Source organism: Grammomys surdaster, unplaced genomic scaffold (assembly GCF_004785775.1).
Source record: "Grammomys surdaster isolate TR1022 unplaced genomic scaffold, NIH_TR_1.0 142, whole genome shotgun sequence".
Classification (NCBI taxonomy): Eukaryota; Metazoa; Chordata; class Mammalia; order Rodentia; family Muridae; genus Grammomys; species Grammomys surdaster.
In genome coordinates, this window is record NW_021604600.1 from 2,534,858 (window position 1) to 2,550,479 (window position 15,622).

The 15,622-nt window shown below is 44.1% G+C and overlaps 1 protein-coding gene across 1 annotated transcript in view; it reads left to right on the top strand.

Moving 5' to 3' along the window:
- Nucleotides 1–15,622, top strand: part of Hs3st2 (heparan sulfate-glucosamine 3-sulfotransferase 2) — a 104,357-nt gene that overhangs the window by 78,367 nt on the left and 10,368 nt on the right. The window lies entirely within an intron of this gene.

Consider the following 15,622-nt stretch of genomic DNA (forward strand, 5'->3'; position numbering starts at 1 on the left):
CATGCACATGCATACACACATGCTCTCACACACATGCATACACAGACGAGACAACCCTGTCCATAACAGACAGATCTCAGCTACACGTATCTTTCTGTAACCCCTTTCCTCATGGTCTTCATGAAGATACTTTTCAAATCTCTCCAGACCTTCTAATGCAAATGCATGAGTGTCTTTGTTTTTATTTTGTCTTAAGAATGGTACAAGTAAAATTGTTTCTTTCTGTCTCTGTCTCTCGGCTTCTGTCTGTCTCTGTCTGTCTGTCTCTCTCTCTCTCTCTCACACACACACACACAGAGCGTGCAGGGGCAAGCAAGTGTTCTATGACTGAGCTATAACCACATCCCTTTTTTATTTTTTACTTTGTGACTGTCTCACTAAGTTGCCAAACATGTCTTGAATTCACTTGATAGCCCAGGCGGGTCTTGAACTTGAGGCCCTCCTGCTTCTCCATAGCCTTACAGCTACCTGGTAAATCAGCCTTACCACTGACTGCAGGTGAGACCACCTGGTCCTGCCTGTTACCATTGTTCTTAGGACCCTGCAGTCCCCATGCACTACACAAACTACCTTTCCTCTCATAACTCTCAACCTCCTTACGTCAGCTGTCACACACATCAGTCATTGTAACAATTCCATTTAATACATGGGGAAACTGAGGCTTGCTTAGGGTAAATAACTTACATCCAAGTACTCAGTCCCAATGTGAACAAGCAGGGCTGGATGCAATATCAGACATATCTCTGAATCTGTAGAAGTTATGTGTAGTATACTGTGCCTTCCTGATTTAAAAAGCCATAAAACTGACCTACGATATCAGAAATGCCTGACAGGAAGACTGAAAGTTATCTCCAACTGTCCAATTCCCTGGCATTTGGTGTCTTACCAGAGGCATTGTTATGCAGTATAGATCACCTGTGTTTAACAGCAAAAGGCCTGTTTAGTTTAGTTAATCCACATAGACGTGGCTGATGAGGAGACTGGCTAATTAGTTGTGGAACTTTTTTTTAAAAACGAGCAGCTGTGCCATGTGAAATGCAGTTCACTTCCCAAGCCCAGGGGAGCACGGGATGCCCCTCACTGTGTACACTCTGATGTCTTGGCTGATCATTCAGCTGTGTGTTTCACAGCGAAGGTATCCTGGCTCTGTTCCAGGATGGATAATTGCATTCTGCTTGGGTTCTCCCTCCAGTCCCAGGCAGGTACAAGGTTACGGATAGTAACTACAGCTAATGGGAGCCCACTAAACGTGGAATCAGATGGGGAAATTTCCACAGACGACTTCCAATCCTTTCCACAGCTCATCTTTATTTAGTTCTCGTTAACAGGGAAACTGAGGCTTGGAGGTGAAGTAGCTCGCCAGTGGCTACTCAATGTTAAGGAGCAAGACAGAGACTGAAACTTTCAATTTGTACATTCATTTGGCCCCCCCCCCCCCCCCCAAGGGATGCTTGAAAAAAAAGGTACAAAAAAAGATATAATTTGTATTGCAAAGATGAAATTGTGAAATGTTGATCTTGAGTTAAATTGAATTTTAATCCAACTAGTTTAAATTTAACTATAAAATTTAAATTACAAGGAATTTAACTCGTGTTTCTTTGTATCTAATAAATTTGAGTACTGTGCCGATCTTAGATCTTCCAGGAGTCATGTTTCATAATGAGAAACAAGTTTCCTTCCAGCCCCGAACCTCCAATTTCCCATCCCAGAGGCTTCAGCCTAATCTCTCCTTGCACCTTCTCCAATATATTTTAGGCATGTGCACCTTATTTTCACTTTGAAGTTGCTGTTATAACTTGTTTGGCAGAAATGGACTGTAGCTCTGCTTTTCTTTAGAATTTTATAAGTGCGTTGGGAGTGAAGAAGTGGGGAATTTCATAAGAATATCAGACAGGAGCAGTATGTTCTACAGTGGGGGGTGGGGGGTGAGACAGACTAGACTACCATGGAGTAAATTGGGTTCTTTGTTTGGGTATCCACGGATACGTGGGGGTACGTATAAAATAATTTCTAAATCATTTTTTAAATCTAATAAACACCTGCCTTTCCCATCTGAAATATCTGCTAAAATACAACTTGTAATCCTAGCATAGCATTTTATTAAAACAATCATACAAGGACTGATTCCTTTAGGTTATCTGTATTATTTTTACCACTTTCATATGCTAAGTGGCCTTGAACACCTTTCCATAACTATCTCAGCATTTTGACAGGATACATTCCACTTGTTGCCTTCCATAACGTTCGAGCATATTTATAGCCCTAATAGTTAGACAGAGCACACATTTCTGAGTACAATAAATAATTTTTAACATTGTGATAGGTCAGAACGTTATCTTGGGGCTGGAGAGATGGTCCAGCAGTTAAGGGCACTGGCTGCTCTTCCAGAGAACCTGAGTTAATTTCCAGCAACCACATGGTGGCTCAAAAACCATCTGTAATGAGATCTAATGCCCTCTTCTGGTGTGTCTGAAGAGAGCTACAGTGCACTCATATACATTAAATAAATAAATAAATACATACATACATAAATCTTTTTTTTTAAATTATCTTATTTGGATTTATTTTGTGTTACTTTGATAGATGCTGAACTTGAATGTTTTGCCAAAGATGATATCATCTTTAAATAATTATGTATTTTCTTCAGTTTTTTATTGGAGTATTTTTTCTTAATATTTTATGTATAGTGGTAAAAATCTGAGTGTACATCTATGTGTTCTGTGCACACAGTGCCTGAGGAGGCCAGAAGAGGATGTGGGAGCCCCTGGGGCTGGAGTCATAGTGAGTTGTGTAGGAGCTGGGAACTGAACTGAGGTCTTGTGCAAGATCAGCCAGTGCTCTTACCAGCTGAACCATCTTACTTACCCTTGTGGTGTTTCTCTTAATGATTTACAAAGATGTCCTGTGCTAGCCTGTTACCTGTGCGCCTGCTTTATATGAAGTGGACCATGTCCTTTCCACTTACTTTCTCTATATGTTTTTGTCACTGTTATTATGTTGCTTTCTACTGCAGTACTTTGAAAATTTTATGGTCAGAACAAAAGTTCCCCTTTCTGCTTTTTTTTTTTTTCATATAGTCTGGTTATAAGTCTTCCCCTGTTTGCTAGAATAGGCACATCCATTGGATTGTTGATTTTTTTATGCCAGTGTGTGTGTGTGTGTGTGTGTGTGTGTGTGTGATTTATTGAGGAGGAGATGCACACTACACATGAAGGTCAAAGGGTGACTTGTGGGAGTAAGTTCTCTCCTTCCACCATGTAGGTTCTGGGAATTAAACTCAGATCATCAGGCTTGGCAGCAAACGCCTTTACCCAGTGATCCATTTCAATGGAACTATAGTTTTCTTCTTAATATTGAATTAGTTTGGTCATTTTGACTTAATACTGAGATAAACAGTGAATAAAGAAATCTAAGCCCACCGCCCCACAAATGTTAGCTGATGTTTACCATTGGGTATTTACCCAATCACTCAGAATTTTTCAAGTAATTGGAAACACTACCCCTGGGACTAGGAATGTAGTAACTCAGTGGTAGAGTACTTGCCTAGTATGCACAAGACCCTGATTGTTGATTCCCAACACTGAAAAAAAAAAGGAAAGGAGGGGGGAGAGGGAGGGAGAAGGGGAGACAAGGGGGGAGAGGGAGAGGAAGAGAGAGAGATGACAGAGAGACGAGAGAGAAGAAAGACAGGCTACAGTAAGAATGGAGACAAGGAATATATCTAGAAGAAAGAAGGAAAGAAAGGGTTATTGATACCAAGTTTTAGGTTATTTCTCCGCAGCTGCATATCTGATTTCAGTCCTCCTCCATCATCTGCTCCGAGGCCAGAGCCACACTGTTTTAATTAGGACAGCTTTCACACATGCATTCATATGGGATGTGGCAAGGCTCTGCCTCGATCACTCTTACTTCTAATAAAATGAACTGGCTCTTTTCATTAATTTATTAATCCAATAGAAACTTTATAATTATTTTGTCAAATTCAATTTTTAAATCCTTTTGGGATTCGGCTTGGAATTACACTTGACTTATAGATTCATTTGAGAAGAATTGATGTCTCACTCACATTACGAGTTCCCATCTCTCCATTTATTAAAGTTTTAATTGAGTTGTCCATAAATTATAGAGCAATGTTAAATATTAATTGTGTTAGTGGGCATCTTTGTCTTCGCTGGCTTTAATGAGGCTCCCAGCCTGGAGGTGCCGAGACCGAGACAGCTGAATGGAAGTGCTGGGATTTCCGTGCCTGCTTCGCTTTTCAGTACCTTAGGTGGGTCCTTTTTTTGCACCTAATTTCCTAAGTGAAAAATAAGGTCATAAAGTTAATAGTGACACATACCTGGTGCTATTGAGAGATTCAAATGAAAAACCTCCTGTGAGGTGGACGTGGCACCACGCTTGCAGTGAGTTACGAGCCTCCTGCAACCGATCTAATCTCTGCTTCCTTCCCGTCGCCTGCCTCTGCTTTAAGATGGCCGCTCTGTTTTGTGATGGCTGTTGTTGAAGATGCAGCTTTCTGCCTTCTTACGCTTACTTTTTCTCAATTAGTAATGGATGCTGAGTTTGCTAAGTAGTAATCTGTGGAGATATTAACTTTCTTGTGACCTATTTCCACACTGAGTAATAACCGGAATTCAATGGAATTATACTGAACTCAGCGCAGCTCGCTGGCTTTTAAAATGTACTTTGGGCGATAGGATTTGATGGCTCGTTTGTTTTGAGGGGGGTCCTCTCCTGTGGCCCCAAGTAGATCTACATGCCTGCTGCCAGCATCAGAGTCCCAGCCCACTCTTCTCTGTGCCCGATGCCATCGAGTCTGGCAGTACTGTTCCATCTCCAGAGGACGAGCTCCCCGTTGTCTGTCCTGATAGGTGGTGGTCTCTGCCACCTTGATCCCCAAGCTTCTGGGAGATTGTGTCACAACCCGTTTGCTGCTGATGGTGCAGCTTTGTGCTCCATGCCTAACAAGCATGAGACACAGCTCCACAAAACAAAAACGAGTGAAAGAAAAGGAAAGAAAAAAGAAGGAAGGAGAAAAAGAAGAATATGTTTTCTCATTATCGCTGCCCCTTCTGAAACCAACATCTACTTATATCTATCTCTTTGTATGCAGGGGGTTCTTTGAGAGGGACTCTCTATTTGTCACTTCAACTAGATATAGCCAATGTCCTGGCTCCTTGTCTCAGTCCACTCTTCTCTGTGCCCAGAGTTGTTGAGCCTGGAGGTCCTGTTCACCATCTGCCAAGGATAAGCTCCCCCTCTCCTCATATTTGAAGCCTCCACAGTACTTTGAAAAACACATGGCTGACTGCTGTCCTCCTTGGTCATCCTCACATTGCAGCAGAGGAGGCCCTACTCCTCCTGTCCAATCACATCCCTGTGCCAATAGCCACCCTCTCCCCCAGCCATTCCCTGCCTCTGGTACCCACTATTCTTCTCTCTGTCCTGTAAGACCTGCTAGTTTTTTTCTTCACATGTAAATGAGAACACATGGTATTTGTTAGAAGAATAGTTTTGACAGTGGAAGCTAAAGGTGTTCCTTATTGGCCTCGGTACAGTTTAACCCCAATTACTGTCCTTTTGTGCACAACTTCTGTAGTCTCTAGCTGTGCCATCCGGTCACTTGGGCAGCTGTTGTCCTTTGCAGGGTGCTCTTTGGAGGGTGGGATGTGAAGTTATTTTAAGCTGTTGAATGTTTTACAGTGCTTTTCTTTTGCTCTCATGAGAAACCTGACAAAATAATAAATAGTAGGAGTCATTTTTTTCTCTCTACAATCTCTACAGATGGTAATCTGTGTTTTTGTTTGGATGCTGTTGTTTTGCCTGGAATTTGATGCAGCTAAGATGTCCTTATTCCAGCTTGACTGTAGAAATGCTTCTTTTACATATGGTGGATATCTGCAATACTTGCAAAAACACTTGGCTTCTATCTGTCATTTAAGACATTTGAACCGATGTGTTTCTATAGGATAGAGGCTGGATGGGTGAGTGGTTGGGTGTGGGGGTGCATAAATCCGTGGTTGTGTGGTTTATTTCATTAGGAATAAGTAGCCTTCAGTCTGTCCATGTAGCCATTTTACCTCCTTGGAAATGTCTGCTTAATGATTTTTTTCATTAATTCATCCATCCATTCACTGCACATCCCGATTGCAGCCCCCTCCCCACTCCCAGCCCTACCCCTACAAATCGCCATCACCACTACAACCCCCAGAAAAGGGGAAGCCCCTTCTAGCCAATTTGTCTGAGGCCTCTCTTTCAATTCTATCTACATACCACACATTGCTTCGACGACTGTCTCTTGCACCAACGTCTCCCAAGTCAGTCCTTTTGTGGATCAGTGACAATAGAATTAAAATATCAGGTTCAAGTTTGTTCTGGTCTTACTTTCTGCCTCAGTAACATTTCTCTTGATGGCTATCGATGTGGGTATTGCACTTTTAGATTCTCTGCAGCGATGTCTTAACTCATCCCAACACCACACACCGAGTGTGTGTTTGTATGTGTGTGTGCATGTGTGTGTATGTGTGTCCAGGAGCATGTTATGTCTATAATATGACACACGTATGGAAGTGAGGACAACCTCAGATGTCAATCCTCACCTTCTAACAGCATTAGAGATAGGGTCTTATTATTCACCACTGTGTGTGTCAAGTTAGTTGGTCCTGGGCATTCTGGGAATGGTCAGCCTTGTCCCTACCTCCATCTCGTCATAAAAGAGCTGGGATTACAGACACATACCACCACGTCTGGCTTTCACATGGGTTCTTAGATGTTTGCAAAGCAAGCACTTTACACACTGGACCATCTCCCCAGCCTACCCTGCATTTTTGTATCCTCTCATTTTCTTCATCGATGTCTTCCTCTAAGCGTGTGCTCGCTGCCGGACTTTCTGGCCCCTTCAGGGTTTCTCTGGGCTCTTCATTCACTCATTACATGTTTCTTCCTTTTCCTTTTTTACAAGTTGTAATAAAATATTTTCTTTTGCCCTTTAGCACCCCTGCCAAACCTGTAGCTTCACAAGTCCTGTGTCTATTTTATTTATAGCTATGACCTCAGAGCTGACTGACAGACAGTAGGTACTCAGTAAGTGACTATTGCATGAATATTATGATATATCCTCATTACAATGTTCTGGCAATTTCCTAGAATATGCTAAAATAAACACTTAATTCACAAAAGTTTACCTCATCTCTGAATCAGTTGTGTGTTACAAATAATATATAAACTCTGTGTGTGTGTGTGTGTGTGTGTGTGTGTGTGTGTAAAATCATTTGTAAAGATGTTCAGCAGACCTCTTTCTTCCTCAAGAAGCCCATGTTGTCTTGATTTAGGCCTCAATTCCTTCCCATCCTATTCATTTGACAAGCAAGATATTTGGTGGCTATGATTCATGCCCGTCTGCTTGCCTGTGATGAGATTGGCTCTGTGACAAGGATTAAAGATACACAGAGATGAGGCAGACACCATCTCCTGCTGATGGGTTTAGTGGGGGGGAGGAACTCACAGGGGAGAAAGGCAATATATAAACAAATACGCAAAGTCATTGCACACCTGTTCTTGCATCTATGAAAGAAGGAAACCGTGGGACTAGAAAGTCAGGTGGAAATGTGGTGACATTTGATCTGAGGATGAGACAGGGGATGATGTCATGGAAAGAGCTAGGGTTAACTATCCTGGATAGAAAGAATGTTAACATTTTAGATTAGCAGGTAGTGTTGTTCTACTCCAAGGCTATCTAAGAATCCATACTTGTACAATTTAGGCAAGTCTTGAACCTGGTAATAAATGCTGAGGACCCAACAGCCACATATGCACCTTTAAGCACACCAGAGCCCGGACACCAATGGGGCTTGGGGGGCTGACTGCTCAGTAGGCTCCTTGGCAATAAGTACTTCTCACTCCCTGAATGATCAGAAAGTCAAGTCTGATGACCTTTGCAACCATGAAGCTTAATGCAGGAATTGATGTGCCTACACCTTTTGAGAGACGAGACAGAAAGGCCCTTCTTTTATCAGCAATCAAGTTCACCCAAGGCAGCATCAGATACCTGGTTATTCTCTTGTGTCTACTCTGTCAGCTGTATCAGGATCATGCCCCACTAGGGGGTACTGTTGTGCTGCAGGAAGTTGGGCTGGCTTGCAGAACTCATCCCTGTAAATCCACCCACATCTCTGGGGATTCTGGAGTGTGAGGTTGTAAAGCTTGGTGGGAAAAGGAAACACCCATTAAACTTATTGACTCGTCTAGTCATTGGAGAGCTTGCAAGTACCTGGGAACACTCAGAGTTCTTGGGACCGATTGGTCCTTATTCAGTGGATCTGAATACACACAGCAGGAAGTGAGAGGAGTTGTATGGACAGCTCAGGTAGGGAACACAGCGTGGTGAAGGTATGGAGGTATGGATACTCAGACTAAGGAGGGTGGCATCCAAGCTTCAGGGTTGGTCTGCTCTATTCTCACTTGACCTCAGAGGTTTCCATCCCCTATGGAGTATTAGCCAATCTTGTCTACAAATGGCAGGATTTGGTGAATTGAAAGTGCTAAAGTCACATATGTACGGAGGGAGAGTTCATTGGCCAGATGAGCATGACAGACTGGCCATGTGTGCTAAAGTCCTTCATGGTGACAGCCAGGAGACTATGGTGGAAGCCACCTGAATCCAGAACTCCTCTTTAGATGGTGAGAGGATGCTTCAGGGCCCCACTGCTGCTTGCAAAGCTTTGTGGTGCTTATCTCCTTCAGGTCCTTACAGATGACCTGCTGTTCTGTAGGAAGGAGGGAGTGTCCAGGCTGTGAAAGGAGGGAGAAAGCCTCTCCTGGAGTTGCTCTGTATACTGTTCCAGGCTGACTCATGACAACCACAAAGAAGAGAATGATTCCTCAGCGCCACTTGGAAGCATCACTGGCCCCATGAACTATCTTGTTTCCTGGATGCTCATAGCATCGGGAAGTATCATACAAGAGTAAGCTGCATCCAAATGAGTTTGAGTGGGTTGGCCCTAGCTAAAGAAAGGCGATGAAAGGTTTGGAAGGTGGGCTGAGACAGTTCTGAGCTGGCCATGATGAAGGTCAGAGAGGAGAGGTTACTAGTTAGATCCACTTATCATTTAGATCTTGGTGTTGCTTGACAACAGGTGAATGATAAGCCATGTAAAGATCAATGCAAAGTCCTGGAGAAATTCATGTGAAGTAGGCATGGGGCTCAGGAACATGCATGCCCAAAGCCAAGAAGAAAAATTTTAGGGAGTGAGGAGTGGGTAGACACTCCCGATGCTACAGAAGGGTGAAATTAACCAGGACTAAAGTTGAAAGGGACCGAGATCGTGGCTCAATGGGTAGAACCCTTGCCTGGTCCGATCCCAGCCTTGAATAAATTATGGTGACACTTGCTTGTAATCCCAGCACTCAGGGGTGGAGCCATGAGGATCAGAAAATCAAAGCCACCGCTGCATAATGAGGATGGGCCAGCAGGGCTTACACAGGGCCCTGTCTGAAAATGAAATAAAACAAAACCTATGAACACACACACTAGAGTGAGGAGATGGGTTGGAAATCAGAGGCACTAGGATAAGGAAGAATGTGACTAACAGAAGGAAGTGGAAGCATTAAACTCTGGATCAAGTTCCTCAGCTGGAAAGAACAGCAGCCATAGAGGACTGCAGCAGGAGAGAAAGCAGATACCAGGCTCCCCAAAGAGACTTGAATCCAATCAGGGAAACCCAATAGAAAACAAAAAGCCCTTTCAAGGATGGGTGTGGCATTTGATGATTGACATAGGGTCTCACCTGTCTACCTGGCTTAGACTTCAGGACAGCACAGGAAGTCTGTTGCTGGTGAGAAAGCTGCTAGGAATGTCACAGAGCCAGGAAACAGAACAGCTCTGACTTAAACCCTAGCTGTTGTTTTGACTAATTCTAATCATGCACAACTCCATATCTGACATCAGTTACTCGACTGCTGACTACAGGAAGCCGTTGTCAAAGACAGACCTTGTACCGGTATTATCAAGGCCATCTTGACACCCAGCTACTCTGATAGCAAGGCCTGGCAAGTTAGCTTCCAGGTAGAGCCCTACGATATGCAGACCCTTGGGCCCCTTCCTGACACCTACCGTGTTTGTGCATTGGTGAGTCCTCACAGTGATTTTTACTGGCTTAACCCAGGAAGAAGGACGGAAGGAAGAGGAATAAACCCCGGGAGAAGACAGGCAGATATGCAATTACCTTAAGCTAGTGTCCCCAAGCTCAGCCACAGATGGAGCCTGAGAAATTGAGGTCCAGTTGCCAGGAAACTTCTTAGGGCTGCTCTAGCACTCACAAAAACACTTAACACCCACGGTCCCTCAGCCTCCTCTCCGGGCCAGCATCTAGAGGAAGGATGCCTGCCGTGTCCTCGCCACCCACCCACATTTCAGCCACTCCAAACAACCTTCCTTCCTTCAGTCTGCAATGCAAGCATTTGTCTTCCTAAATAATATCAATGGAAATCTTAACAAATAGCTTTTAATAAGCTATAGTTTCTTAATAACTAAGAACACATGCTCATGGTCAAGAAGAGAAGCAAGTTCATAAACACATCAAACTAACGGTGAAAATGAATTCCCAGTGTGCACACCACCATCCACTGCAGATCTCCCAAGGTCATTCTCCAAATGTAAGCACTGCTAAGGACACCCTGTGCATCCTTTCAGAAGAGACACATGCATATACCCACCAGCATATGTGTGTGGATTTTGAACACAAATAGGATCACATTTACCTGACTGCAACTCGCCTCTCCCAGTTAACAGTACACCCTGGACTCTCTTCCGTGTCTGTCTTTAAATAGATCTTGCTGGCTTTTAATGGGTGCTTTACAATCTACGGTACAGCCTTGTTAGAATTTATTTAACCACATCCTACTAATGGCCACATGGCTTGTTTCTAGTCTTTTATGCATAATGTGTGGTAGTTAGGTGCGTGTTTGATGTTATAATAATAATTAAACAAACAAAGCAACAAACAAACAAAAAACGTGTGTTCCTGGCTCACATTCAATCAGGGAAGGCATTTCTTAGTTCTAGGAGGCCCCCATTCTTTCTTGTATTTGTTGAACTTGCTCTGTTCTAGAGTCACAGCGTCTTCTACACTAGAAAGGGCAGGGAACAGGATGAGTCCATTGTATGCTCACCTTGGCCTTGAAGCAATGTATCTCATACCCACTTGTTCTTCCTGTTGAGACCCAGCCATGGCCCTCAGTTGGATGTGGTAAGGAGAACCGTAATCCTTTGGAACTGTGAGAACAGTACATGTAGGGTCACGGAAGGGAGGAGGTTCCAAGAAAGGGAGAGAAGAGATCTCTGTTGACTGCCTCTCTGTCTCTACCACAACCCCGTCAGTGAGCAGCCATATCCCCCACACAAGTCCTTACATGTTTGTGTAGATAAATTTCCAGAAGCACAATGGCCATGTCTAGAGGATGTGCATTTTAGACATTGTGGGTAATGTCTAACTGCCCTCCTAAAGGTGCATTGGTTTGTGCTTCTACCTTGTCAAGAAGCCTTTCCTTCTTCACAGCCTTGTTAAAATTCGTCACCATTTATATATCCTGAGGCTGGGAGATGGCTCAGTAGGTAAAAGGCTTGCTGAGCAAGGTTGAGGACCTGAGTTTAGACCCTGAGAACCCATATACAGACACAGTAGCATGCGTCTGTACTCCTTCTGGGAAAGATGGAAAGTGGAGACAGGAGACTCCCTGGGAGCAGCCAAGGTGGAAGTGAAGACTGAGGTTGTCCTCTGACTGTCAAATACAACTACATTGTGACATATGTGACTCTCTCTCTCTTCCTTCCTCCCCCTCCCTCTTCCTCTCCATCATTCTTCCCCCTCTCCTTCTCCCCGCCTACACACACACACACACACACGCACGCATGCACACTACATTATAAGTGGATAAATGATCCATGTTACAGATGATCATGACTTTAATTTGCATTCCTTTAAATGAGCACATTGAGAGAGACTGAGATTATTTTCATGTTCTTATTCTCCGTCGGTGGCTTTTTCTGTTAGTTCTTCTCTCATGACCCACATCCCTTTCTTCTATTGGCTCTTTCTCCATTGCTTACTTTTTTTGTGAGGGGTCAGAGAAAATACATAAACTATGTACAAGAAAAGAGATGAAGCCTTCTCTTTGTGGTCCCACCTAACATGCTACAAGTATTTGCTACTTTTGTTACGCCCCTCTTACTTGTGATACTTTCCCATGGCAGAGACATATTTTTCTAATATACTTTAACTTTCCCATGATTTTTGTCTCGTGCCTAGAAAGGCTGTCCTAGTGCCAAGATGAATTTTTCATGTTCTCACGTTTTCCTCCAGTGCTGCAGCCGTACTTGAATCCAGACTGTAACAGTGTTGCGTTGGTGATTTCCCTCGGTCCTCTGTGCCCTACTTTCCACAGCCCCCAAACAGGAACTGTGAGAGCCTGCTAGGTAGGGTTATTGTGAAGTTGGAGCATGATGCTTGTGTCCTCGAGCTTAGAACAGACATTGGCTGAGACACAGTACGCTGAATGGTAGCTATCAGCTTGTTCCCATCTGGGTTTGTGGTTTATGATCCTGTACATAGCTGATATCTGCTGCTTATGTTGTGTATATAATTATAATATATATTAGAATGAGCAAGTTATGAAAACTTTGTAAAAATAAATAAATTTAATAAACAAAATGTCTCTTGAATTCCAAAACGTATGCATGAGGGTCACTTTTAATTGCTATTAAAAGGACCCACTGTTCTCTCTATGGCTCCGTCATGTGGTGTCTACACAATGGAATCCAAGACAAGTCCTACAACACTCAAGGTATGGCTTTACTAGAGACCTTTAAAAACTGAGAGTCACACAGAAGGGGAAGACTAGAGCAATGCTGTCGTCTCACAGAAACAGGAGGGACCTGCAAAGGGCTTGACTTCCCCAGGAAACCCAGGAAAGGATGCCTTACCTCTACACCTTCACCAATTTTCTTTCTTTAAAACAAACAAACAAACAAACAAACAAACAAACAAACTTGTTGCAGAAATGATGGGAAAATTGGTACCCGGTCTGGCTTGTTCTTAAGCAGCCGCCATGTTCCCGACTAAAAGCGGCCAGAGGTCAAGAAAGGTGCCATGCTCCCACCACTGCTCAACTCAGACCATGGCTCCAGCCAGCCAGAAGCACCGGCCCTGGCACCCATGAGACGCCAACGTGGTGGCTGGCTCTGCCAATCCACCACGCTGTCCACAAATGCTTGGCTGAGCCCAGACCATCCCCGCTATGACTGCGGTACCCGGTAGAAGTGAGACTGTTAATGCTTAATGGTTCTCCAATATTTATATATTTGGTTATGCTCAATTAACAAGATCCCCACACAATTAGAGTTGTGACCCAATACCTAACCTTAGATATAAATTGTTACACTCTTGATCCATCTGTAGTTCTCCATGGTTGCTACCTCACTCCTCTCTCCTAGCTCCTCCTCTTCCTGTCCTTCCTCTTCCTTTCTCCTGACTCCTCACTCCACCTACCTCTCATACAGCGCAATCGCCAAGCTTTATACAAATGTAGTGGGAAAATATCCCGCTACAAAAAACAGTATTGGTCATTTGAGAATTTCATACCATGTATTATATTTACCCTTTCTCCAACTCTTTCTAGATCCACCCTGGTTCCTTTCCCACCTAACTTTGTGTCCCCTTTCCCCTATCAAGGCTAACTTCTTCTGCCCAAATATTCTTGGGTGTGTGATCTCCCAGTGGAGAGTGGCTGACTTTCCAGGGCCCGCACTCTTAGAGAAAATGATCTTTTTTGTTCCTAACAACTAACAATTGCTAGTGGATCCATGGCTAGGATAGAGCTTCATGCCCAGCACTCTTCTCCATGCTGGGATTGGGCTGACTTGGGCTTGCTTAGGTCTTGTGCTTGCTGTCACAACCACTGTGTGTATGTGTAGCTGCCCTGCTGTGTCTAAAAAGCATGTTTCCATGTCTCTGACTCTTACATTTTTTTCTGTCCCTCTTCTGAGATGACCCCTGAGCCTTTGTAGGAAAGGGTGAGGTGTACATGTTCCTCTTAGGGCCACAGTCTCTTGCTCTCTGCATCTTAGCCAGCGGTGAGTCTCTGTGCTGAGCATCATCCACTGCCAATAGAATCAACTTCCTGTCATTACATCAATGAAGAGAGCAGCCTTGTCAGTTCCGAGGTAGTCAAATGACTGGCCGATGGGTTTTGAGTCCCAACAAGAGTTAGTTGGGGACTTTGGGGACCTACAAGAAATTGATTTCAGACATAGACCCTTATGCCAGAGAATAAAGTGGCCAGTTTTTGTGGGAAGCTAAGTTCTGATGCAGCCTCTCTCCAATCCCAGTTTGCCCACAAAGCTGTTAACTCCTTGAAGAAAAAAAAAAGTATGCTTGACATGTCTTTGTATACCTGGAATACAGCAGGTGCTAAACAAATGCCTGCTTAATTAATGAATACTTGAATTCACAGCAGCTATAGGACTAGACCCTGTTGATGCAGAGATGTGCCAGGCACAATTCTTGACACTCGTGGGATGCTCAATTCAGGTATGTGTCAAGAGTGCACTGTGTCTACACCGGGTACCATGGAATCATAAGGAATGAAAATAAGTGCCTTACCTCTCTAGAAAAAGGAAATGACACATCAGTCAGGGAAGGCTTCATGGTAGAGGCAATAATTTGCTAGACAGGTTAAGAAATGCTTCGCGCAAAGGGCACATATCAAAGTCCCCTCAGCACGAAAAACAACCTACAGAAGGATGGACTGGACTTGGAGTAGTCCACTCTGACTGTAGCCTAGCAGTGACCATGGCCAGGATCAAAAGAGCCATAGACATGCTGTCTAGTGCATCATCTGGACAACAGAGAGTGACTAGTGGTGGAGTTTAAACTGGAACTTAGCATTTTGCTCCCGGGTCACTTAATAGTCAGGGTTTGCTGCTGTAGAGGTGGAAGGAAGTGGCCTCTTGACACAGGCTGGGCCTACCTCAGCCAAAGGGTAAATGGCCACAGGTGTCTGGAACTTGGCTCGGCATGGAGATTTAGCAGGTTTGCTTTCAGAATCAGCTCTTTGCAAAGAGGCCTCTTTCCTCCAGTGCGGCTGCTAATTATCCCCCTGGAGACTGCGGTGCTTTTCAAGGAGCCTCGTTGCCCACTTAGGAGCTAATAAATCACAAAGTCCCCCAGGCAGCTGGGCCTTCCAGAACACAAGTGCAGAACACACAAATTTAGCAAAAAGGAAGCTTTCCAGAGACTCTGTCTATAATAATCAGAGGCATGCCCACTCTGTGTTTCCAATAATGCCCAGCTCCAGCAGCCTCCTGTGTGTGCGGGATGCACCTTGTGTGGACAGTGGAGGCTGTGGGAACCATCTGTTTTCCACCGGGTAGCCAATGTGAATCAGAAATGTAATTTTCAGAGAGCCCCAGGATGGCGAACACCTATTATAGCTTGGATAGAAAGTATTTCCAAAAGGCTAACACGCTGAGGCATAGTATGCACATGGTGGTGCTGAGGCTTGGTCTGCAGATGATGGTGGTGCTGAGGCTTGGTATACACATGGTGGTACTGAGGCTTGGTCTGCA